Raw genomic sequence first — 11,199 nt, forward strand, 5'->3', positions numbered from 1 at the left:
GGTCCACCCACTCCTCCAGGTGGGGGAGGACGGCCTCTAGGACCCGGGTGCCCACTGTCGGCGGGTTTTGCGCGAGTTGGTCGCGCCACGCTTCGATCGCCCGCCGACGGGCTCTCTCCCTCCACAACGCCATGGTCCTCGGGGCGATGTCATTGCCCCTCAGGCGGGCGGCCTTGACCCGAGCGTATAGGACAGCTCGGGCCGTTGCCAGATGTTCCGCCGGCGGTATGCCCGCCAGGACCATTATGGCATCGTTTGGAGCGGTGCAATATGCGCGCGCTATGCGGAGGGCCAGCAGTCTTTGCACGGAGTGCAGATGTTTCAGTATCTTCCTGCTGGCCCCCATCGCCTCGCACCACACTGGAGCACCGTACAGTGCCCCGGACATGATCGCGTGCTTGTACGCGCATCTCGCACCTATACCCGGGCCCCGTAAATTGGGCATTAGACCTCTGAGGGCATTGACCCTCTTGCCCAACCGTGGGGTGAGGTCGTCGAAATGGTCAACGAAACCCCACCGGCCGTCCAGGAGTAGTCCCAAGTACTTTAGAGTTTTCCCCACCTGGATTCGTGTCCTCCCTACGAGGATTGAGACCTGCGGAGGGTGCCCCCGGGAGCCATCGTGGAAGAAGATGGCTTCCGTTTTTTGTGGGGCAACCCTCAGCCCCAATTCCTCGATTGCGCCGACGACGCATGCCACCGCCCAGTTGGCTCTAGTTACTGCGTCCTCCCAAGAGGTGCCCCCGGCTACCACGAAAATGTCATCCGTGTAACAGACTCTGTGGCAGCCAGGGGGTAGGGCCGTGTGGAGGACGACGTCGAATACTGCGTTCCACAACAGGGGCCCGAGAACAGACCCCTGCGGGACGCCGCACGTCATGCCCCTCCGCTGCTGGAGTCTTTCCTTGTCGAAGAACTTCAGCGTTCTATCCCGGAAATAGTCCCTCACCGCCTCCACAAGATAGGGCGGTAGACCAAAGTGGTCCTGTAGCATCGCCACTATCTTGCCCCATGGGGCGGTGTTAAAGGCGTTGTTGATATCTAGTGACACCCCCAACGCCACTCCTCCCTATCCCGTTATGGACCCCGTGAGGGCCCGTACGCGTTGGATCGCGTCGATCGTGGATCGCTCCTCACGGAATCCGTACTGGTCGGGGGATAAATTGGGACCTTCCCGGGACATGTGCCGGACGATGCGGTGCGCGATTACTCGCTCAAAGATTTTGCCCGCATCGTCCAGCATGCAGAGGGGCCTGTACGCAGACGGGTCCTCCGCTGGCTTGCCTGGCTTCTTGAACAGGACAAGCCTGGCCCTCTTCCACCTCTCGGGGAAGACTCCTTCTCTTAGGCATAGGGTCAGGACCCTCTTTAGGTCCTGCCCGATCATCGTAGCGGCCCGGACCCAGACCTTGCCGTAGACTCCGTCTGGGCCGGGCGCGCGGGCTCGACCTTTGTTTCTGATTCGGGCGAAGGCCCCCTCCAATTCGTAATCTCGGACCCCCAGTTCCTCCGTCCAGCCCGGGGGGGGACCAGACCTGGCCGGTATGTCCCTTCCCCGGGTGGGGAACAGTTGGTCGACGACTCTCCCCAGGAACCGGGGGTCTAACGTCTCGGTGAGGGGGGAGCCCATGGGCGGAGCTTATCAACGGCCATTTTATATGGCCTCCCCCATGGGTCCCTCGTGAGGCCTGAGATAAACTCCTCCCAGGCCTCGGCCTTCGCCCGACGGATGGCAACCCTGAGAGACTTGCGGGCTTCTTTCAGAGCCGCTCTCGTCTCTATCTCGTCTGCCTCCGTGCCCCGGCCACGGGCACGCGTGTAGGCTCTCCTGGCGGCCACCGTAGCCCGTCTTAGTTGAGCGAGCTCCTCGGACCACCAGTAGGCCGCGCGTTTTGCCCTCGGTCGGCTCCGGGGCATGAAAGAGTTATATCAGTCAAAGCACGAAATTTTTGAGTAAAACTTTTTTTGCGAATATCTCCAATATTTCTGTGTTCTGATAGCCCCCAGAAGAGTTCAAACTTTTATCATGATGGATCGAACCGCTAAAGTGAAAAACAAAAGACTTATATCAGTCAAAGCTCGAAATTTTTGAGTAAAAATTTTTTTGCGATTTTCTCCAATATCTCTGTGTTCTGATAGCCCCCAGAAGAGTTCTAACTTTTATCATGATCGTTCGAGTCGCTAAAGTGAAAAACGAAAGACTTATATCCGTCAAAGTTCGAAATCTTTGAGTAAAATTTTTTCGCGAATTTTTCCAATATTTCTGTGTTCTGATAGCCCCCAGAAGAGTTCTAACTTTTATCATGATGGATCGAATCGCTAAAGTAAAAAACGAAAGACTTATATAAGTCAAAGTTCGAAATCTTGAGTAAAATTTTTTTGCGAATTTCTCCAATATTTCTGTTTTCTGATAGCCCCCAGAAGAGTTCTAACTTTTATCATGATGGATCGAATCGCTAAAGTGAAAAACGATAGACTTATATCTGTTACATCCGGAGGATTTCACGATTTCCCTTTTCGCATCCATTATATAAATTATGCTAAACAAGCTAAGGGATTGTCTGTAAAATTTACAACACTTATATCCGGAACTCCACGATTTCTCTTTTATAAATAACACTATCACCCGGCTATTATAAGAAAAAAATCAAACATTGTTTTCGGAATATATATATAATGGCCACATATTACATCCGGAGCAATAAATAGACGCAAAAAAAGGAGAGATCGTGCGACTGCAAAATTATAAGCAACGATGCTTATTTAATAATTCATATGGACGAACAAAGCCTGGACTCGAAAGAGAAAAAATCTAAACGCTATTAAAGTCTGGGAACAATCAGGGATAAGATTGAGTCGCGACGCCGGACGGAAACTATAAAACTATAAAATCAAAATTTACAACCCGGCTTTGTTTGTTCGAACCTATGTTTCATCACAAACGGAAAGATGTTTCATATGGAAAGCGAGTCCCAAATAAACGGACGCGGCGATATAAAAAATCGAGACCGAACGTTCCAAGAAGAGGAACCGAAGATAACGAATCCCTTAAGCGATTGGGTGATGCAACTGCTCGCCCCTCTTAGAGTCAAGAAAAATCGGGAAAAGATGGAAAATTAGCCAACGAAAGATCATACGAGAATATGATTGGTAGTGAGCGTTGGTGAACTACCCAACGAATAAGCTCAAAATTTCAACAACAATGAATCTCCAGGGAAATGGAAAAAGCTCAAAAAGCTTCACCCAATCAAATCCTCATCACCCACCAAACTAATCTCACGCCCTTTTCCTAAGCCCTATAAAATACGCAGCTTCGAACGGCTCGAGCATTCATTCATTCATTCATTCAAAAAATTCAAAGTTCAAGTTCGTACTCACATCCACGCGTTGCACGTGTCGAAGCTGTGCGCGTTATCTTCAAAATCGTTTTAAACTTAGAATCTGTGCTTAAGAATCACATACATTAAAACTCCGAGCAGCCCACCGTTGAAGCATCCCCAGAGCGGACAGCCTGCGCTGCGTCAAGCACCTTTCAACCCGCAGGTTTCCATAGTTCTTCCCTTTCTCTTCTTGTCTAACTATTAAGTAAGTTTTTTCTTTTTTTTTCTCTTTTTCGGTTTTACTTCAATTTTCCATTCAACTCGCCAGGAATCAATCGCTAATGAGCAATCACAGCCGTTCATGTCCCAGCTCCTTGTTCCCAATATTATTATTTTTATTTCGGATTAATACAGCAATTCTCATTTTAGACAATTCCCGACTTTCCCTCTAAATATTTCTTAAATCTCTATGTAAATGAAATGTTCTACTTCCATTCTTAAATCTTAGGTTTTGATTTGATTTAATAGTTAAAATATGAATCTCAACGCATAATTACAATTCCCGTAACCGAAATCAATCAATTCCATCTTCTCCTACACAAATGTAATAGAATTAAGTTTTTTATTTTTTTATTTTATACTATAAATCCTAGCGATAATGCATAATACTAATTTCTTCAATAACTTTTAATTAATTTCTTGTTTTGTTCACTTTTATAATTATGTATCGATATTAAACAATGTATTTAAATTTTAAACTTCTGAATAATCATTGCCTAATCGTTTTGTATTTTAATTAAACTAACCGATTACGTACTGTTGTCTTAATTAATAATGATTACCTTGTTATATTGTTTTCTTTTTTTTTCTTTCTATTAAATAACAATAACCGATAATGTATTCATTTGCTAATTCTTTTGAAATCTTTATGTATGTAAAATTCAAGTATCAGAATATATGTTAAATTTTAGTTAAAAAGAAGCTCCAATGTAAAATTTTATTTCATCAAACCCATTTCGTACTCACACTAACCTCCCGACTCGAAAAGATTACACTCGGTCCGATCCCGAGTTATAGAGATTGAGTTCTCTGACTCAAATTAGGACCAACCATCGCACGATTTTGAAAAGGCGTTAAAGCGTGTCATTACACGTTGACGCATAATTTCGGAATCTTCAAAAGTGCGTTCGGCTCGTGCCGCACGTCCCACTAGTGCGGTCACGAGAATAAAAGAGTTTTTATTGCTTCCTTCCCTGCCTTCCTTTCCTTAAGGCTGGATGTAACATATCATCCGAGAAGATAATTGGTGGTGAGCGTTGGTGAACTACCCAACGAATAAGCTCAAAATTTCGACAACAAGGAATCTCCAAGGGAAGGGATAAAGCTCGAAAAGCTTTATCCAATCAAATCTTCATCTCACCCACTAAACTAACCCCACGCCCTTTTCCTAAGCCCTATAAAATGCGCAATTTTGAACGCCTCGAGTATTCAAGTTTGCACTCACATCCACGCGTTGCAAGTATCGAAGCTGTGCGCGTTATTTTTTAAAATCGTTTTTGAACTTAGTGTCTGTGTCTCAATTAAGCAACCACCGAGCTTCCGAGGTCAGCCCAGAACCGACTTCAACCACAAAGCCTTCAAAGACAGAGAGAGACCTGACGTTCCTTCTATATTTATCGATCAAAAAGTAAGTTATTTTTATTTAGTCACTTACCGGATTCTCCTAATTCGCTGTTTGATTATCGGTTAGTTTGCAAAATTTACATCCCGAGAAAATCGCGACCCCATCGTCATCGTCCGAATCGTCTCTGGGAATACGTCAAGAGGCCAGTCGTTCTCCTCGAGTGCCTCTGGGCAATTCTAAGGATAAGGAGACGTGAGAATTTGCGCCAGGAATCGGCTCCTGGATTGGCGCCATTTTTGGAAATACCCCCGCTTATCCCAGAGGAACGCAACCCACTTTCTCCTCCCCCATCTCCTCCGTACCCTGCTCCTTCTATCTCCTCTCTCCTTACATATAGGATCGCTCCTGATACCCCTCCGTACTCTTTTGTCCCCGAGGATCACGTTGATCTTTCTTCCCCCTCGTACTCGCCTGTCCCAGAGGATCTCTCTGATCCCCCTTCCCCCACGTCCAGCGTGGAATTCTTGGAAGAAGTAATTTTCCTTTCCGACCATGATCCTGACGATCCACCCCCACCGAATTTCCACCACTACCACATGTAAATAAGAAATTGTAACACAGTAAATTAACGAAACTTACGAATGCGTCAATTCCATCTTCTCCTACACAAACGTAATAGAATTTAGTTTTATTTTTTTTATAACAGTACTATAATTCCAAGCGATAATGGATAGTGCTACCTTTTTCAATTACCTCTAATTAATTTCTTGTTTTGTTCACTTTTATTATTATATATTCTAAAAACTATTTAATCATTTCGTTTTATAATAAATAATGATTGTCAATTGACGATAACCCTCGTCAATTAATTTAATACCTATGTATGTAAATTTCAAGTATCAGAATATGTGCTAAGTCTTGTTTAAAAGAAAAGTTTAAATGTAAAATTTTATTTCATTAACCCATCTCGTACTCACACTAATCTCCCGACTTAAAAAGATTGCACCCGGTCCGATCCCGAGTTATAGAGATTGAATTCTCTGACTCAAATTAGGACCAACGATCGCACGATTCTGAAAAGGCGTTAAAGCGTGTCGTTACACGTTGACGCATAATTTCGGAATCATCAAAAGTGCGTTCGGCTCGTACCGCACATTCCACTAGTGCGGTTACGAGAATAAAAGAGTTTTTGTTGCATCCTTCCCTGCCTTCCTCAAGTCCCAGACTTCTTTTAAGAGATAGCCTCCCTTTCCTTAAGGCTGTAACACTACATAATTTACAGTTTTTGGAATCATTCTTCTAGTTCGGAAGATTGCAATTATTTCTTCTTTTTTGCTTGAACTAGAAGATTCCAAAAATGTTTCCAAAATATTAAAAAGATCCAAATCCGAATTGCTCATTTTTTCAAATTTGAAACTTTGTTCGTTATTGCTTACAATAATGCACTGATGCTTGCATGCATCCAGTGCGCTGAACTGGCACGATCAAAATATCTCGTGCCACTTAGTGCGCACTGAGTGCGCACTATGCGAGTGTCGTGCGTTCAAACGAACACGTGACACTAGCCAAGTGCGCATTGGCACTGCCAATCGAACACGCGCCTGACACTGAGTGCAGCCAGTGCATCCCAATCGAAAACGCTATTAGATATACCAGTTCCGACACTGAGCGTCGGCATCTTTGATGTAGCGGGTGACAAGATCACGTGATCGTAGTCATATTGAGAATTGTACCCGCGCTTACATTTGAATGCTTTATAAGCTATAGATGAATTATGCATGCTTCACAAAAAACAAATTTACACAGTGTAAGAGTGCAAATTATTTCATCATTGTTCAACATTAGCAAACAACAAGGATAAAATGATTAACTGTTTCAAATTATATCAAATGTGTGCCTTTTACTGGAAAACGTATATCTTATGTAGTAAATGAATAACTTTTTGTCATAAAATTTATTATTATTTAAAAATAAATTAAATCTTTCATTGTTACACTATTATTAAGTTACATAATTTTTAAATAACATTAAAGATTATTTTGTTTTACTTGCACACAATAAAATAATTTATTATTGTTTCGTTTAATTGACTCTAACAAAAATTATAAAATTAAACATATCCATTAATTTTTGATTATAAAAATTTACAATAATTTATATAATAACAGTTTTGAAATTTTTATAATAACTGTTGGAACTGCATGCGGATGGAGACGATTTCTTAAATTATTTAAAAACATTGGATCTTTAAAATGATAGGCACAAACACGATAATTTTTGTGCAAATTTTTTATTGAGATTTTAATATTATGTCTACAATTAATTAACCATAATTGAACTTTAAAAAATACAAACATATAATTATAAATAAATTAAGAAATTTTAGAATTTTATTATAAAAACTCAAGAATTTTATTATAAAAATGTAATGCTAATAAACAATTTATCTTTACCTTTCTGAATTATGTGGAAAAAAACTGAGCCCAGGAATTCGACCAGAAATATTTTTGCAATTTGTCATTGCACAAAAGTAGGCATCTCTTTTTTTCATTGTATAATTTATACTGTACTAAACAATATTTTATTACTTTTATAATAATACAAAAATTTTTGATTACGTTTAATATCACTATTTATTTCTAATTATAATACGTTTTGTTTAATTAATGTTATTTTCTTTATTCTTGTGCTTTTGACTGTGATCAAAGTTTTTTCAATTATTCGTTTACGTTATAAGAGCAGCCATCTTCTCTGCGGTATAAACTGACGCATGCGCATTGGAAATTTGTCCCGTCAAAAAAAGTGGAGTGTCGGAACTGGTACACCCAAGGACTTTGATTCTGTCCATGGGGAAATTTTCTAAACTGAAAAGTCACCACTTTCTACATACTCGCAGTTCATGATTAATGAAACAACTAGAGCTTATTGGTTGTTACGTTAATCATAAACTGTAAGTATGTAGAAAGATAGCGACTTTTCAGTTTGAAAAATTTCCCCATGGACAGAATCAAAGTCCTTGGGTGTACATCTAGACTGTGGCTGAGCACCGTTGAGTATATTAATTGTGATTATCGAGTGTGTTTTTTCGATATTGTGCCATAATGCCAAGCAAGAGCGGCATTAGAGCGGCATTGGAGCAGCTATTTTGTTGTAGGTAATATGGCTGAAACCGGATATCCTTCCTGCCTCGATACTGTCATATGCTAATGCCACAGATTAGCGATCTAGTTTAGTATTGATATCTGTGGTTTAAACTAATTAATATGCAAACGAAACAAAAAAATACATGCAAACTTTAGCAAACGACGAGCAAACAAATGGCACCTTCAGGGTGCCGTCGCATGGGGCGTAACTTGCGTAAGCTTAACTACGCCGACCAATGATATCGTTTTACTGAAACATTAGCTTCCGCCTAGTTACTTTACGCTTTTTACGTTATTATCGTTACGTCGAATCCAATTTCCTGCGTAAGAAACGCTGTGTATACATGCATTGGTAACCATCGACATACAGAATGGACTGCTGATGACCGTGGTGGGGGTAGAAAGACACATAGAGTGAGAGGCAGACAATACGAAGAACGTTCGTTCTCTGTCTACTAAGTTTGATTGGTTGTTGTGGCCCCAGCAACCAATCAGACTTAGTAGACAGAGAACGAACGTTCTTCGTATTGTCTGCCTCTCACTCTATGTGTCTTTCTACCCCCACCACGGTCATCAGCAGTCCATTCTGTATGTCGATGGGAAATTCAGAGTTAGCCACGAGTTTGTTTTTTCCTTTTACGTTAACTTTTGCAAGAAACGATTGATATTATTAATTCGACTGAAGCGACAAGATTCGCTCTATATATGTAACTATTTAAATCGCGTACTTAATTAAATTGCGACATTATTAACAACAACTACCTTTAATCATTATATTTATTTCCATTTTGTCCTTCTTAAAATCATATTATCCTACACTCTGGGGGCTCGTCCAGCGATAAGGCTCGTCTAGTGATAAGTACCGTCCAGCGATAAGTGCCATAACGCATATTATATTATATTACATATTACATGCGAAAACCGTTGGAATGCGAGAACAGTTCAACGCGCGTCGTTACACAGTGATATCGGACAAAGAGACAAACACGAAAACAGAGTGTAGTGTACATAAATGACTTACAAGGAAATTTCACGAGAGACAAAGACACCTGTTATTGTGTAATACCTATATTGTGAGACTTATTAGTGAGTTGCGTGCAAGTCGCAATGGACAATATTCAGCAGGCAATAATGAAGGATCCGACTAAGTACAGAGTAGAGGCACTTAAGCAGATGCTAAAAAGACATAATCTATCGACGGCGGAAACGAAGAACGAATTGATCTGTCGTCTGATGGAGGCTGATTCGAATGGCGAGTGGCTACGCGAGGATGACGAAGAGTCTCGCGATCGGCGTGGCGATGCGGAGGATGTCTCACAGGCTAGCGTTTCAAGGACGCAGCAAGGTACAAGCACACGACTATCGGAAATTGAGCTTTACGAAAGAGAGAGAGAGAAATAGCGCGACGCGAATTAGAATTAGCGCGGCGCGAAATAGAGATGTTGCGACAAAATCAGCGGATGGAACGCGTGGCAATTAACGAAAATCAAAACGCTAACAATGATATCGTACGAACTCAATCTGCACAATCAAAAATAAATGTAACTGCTATCGCGGATTTACTCGGTTATTTTGATGGTAAATCAGTACATTACGAGACATGGGAAAATCAGATCCGTTTATTGAAGACAACGTATAAACTAGAAGATGATACGGCTAGACTAGTAATCGGAATGCGACTGAAGGGCAAAGCGCTGGAATGGATACATTCGAAACCGGAATATGTTGCGATGTCGTTCGACGCTCTTCTCGGTGAATTGCGGAGCATGTTTCAGCACCGTCAGTCCAAGGCACTAAGGAAAAACTTCGAGGACCGGATGTGGAAAAAAGAAGAGACGTTCCATGAGTATGTCCACGAGAAGATCATTACCGGAAACCGTGTTCCTATCAACGACGACGAGATGCTGGAATATATTGTCGAGGGCATACCAGACGATGCGCTTCGAAACCAGGCGCGTATCCAAAGGTTTGACACAGTGGAGGCGCTTCTGAATGCATTTGAAAAGGTAACCCTGCGAGAACGAGGTGCGTTTAACTCGGCAAAATTTGAAAAAAGAAACGGTGTCGCGAATAGAGAAGAGAAGACTTAGAAAAGTGACGCGAAAAGAAGGCCGACAGATACAGTTAGACATTGCCATAATTGTGGTATGCGAGATCATCTGGGGGCAAACTGTCCGACTAAAGATCAAGGCGCGAAATGCTTTGCATGTAACGAACGCGGACACATTGCGTCTAAATGCCCGAAAAAAGCGGGAACCTCGAAAAGCTGTCTTACCGCAACGCGATCTAGGAACCAAAAATATGTTAAAGACGTTTCGATCCAAGGTCATCAAATAAAGGCATTAATAGATTCCGGAAGCGACCTTACGCTGATGCGCGCGGATGAATACGTAAAATTAGGCTCACCGCGATTGAAATTGGGCGGAATGCGATTCCGTGGAGTGGGATCAGATAATAACACGACCCTAGGAGAATTCGAGGCCGAAATTCGTGTTGACGAACACAACTATTCCGTGTGTATACAAGTAGTCTTGGACACGTTAATGCGACATCAAATGTTACTGGGAACCAACTTCTTGGATACTGTCGAGGTCAATTTCAAAGCAGGAAAAATTTCCATTAGTCCGTTACAAGAGTCAACATGCGAGAATAAGCATTCGATACCGGAAATATTTAATATAAATTTGACACACGCGGATTTTGAGATAAATCACGTGGACGTGACCGGCGCGGGAAATGCAGAGCAAAGAGCATCGTTACAAAACCTTATTGAAAATTATAAGCCGAATAAAGCGCGCGAAACTAATATTAAAATGAAACTTATACTAAAGGACGAAGAGCCAGTCTACCAGTCTGCCAGGCGATTATCTCCGTCGGAAAGAGAGGAGGTCAACGTACAAATCGACGAATGGCTTGCGGAGGGAATTATTCAGCCATCGATATCGGAGTATGCCAGTCCTGTGGTATTGGTCCGGAAGAAGGACGGGGCCGCCAGGTTGTGTGTGAATTATCGTCATCTAAATAAAAAGATTCTCAAGGATCGGTATCCGTTACCGTTAATAGAGGACGAGATAGACCTATTGCAAGGCGCTCTATTGTTTACCACGCTTGA

Source organism: Solenopsis invicta, chromosome 3, assembly GCF_016802725.1.
Source record: "Solenopsis invicta isolate M01_SB chromosome 3, UNIL_Sinv_3.0, whole genome shotgun sequence".
Taxonomy (NCBI): domain Eukaryota; kingdom Metazoa; phylum Arthropoda; class Insecta; order Hymenoptera; family Formicidae; genus Solenopsis; species Solenopsis invicta.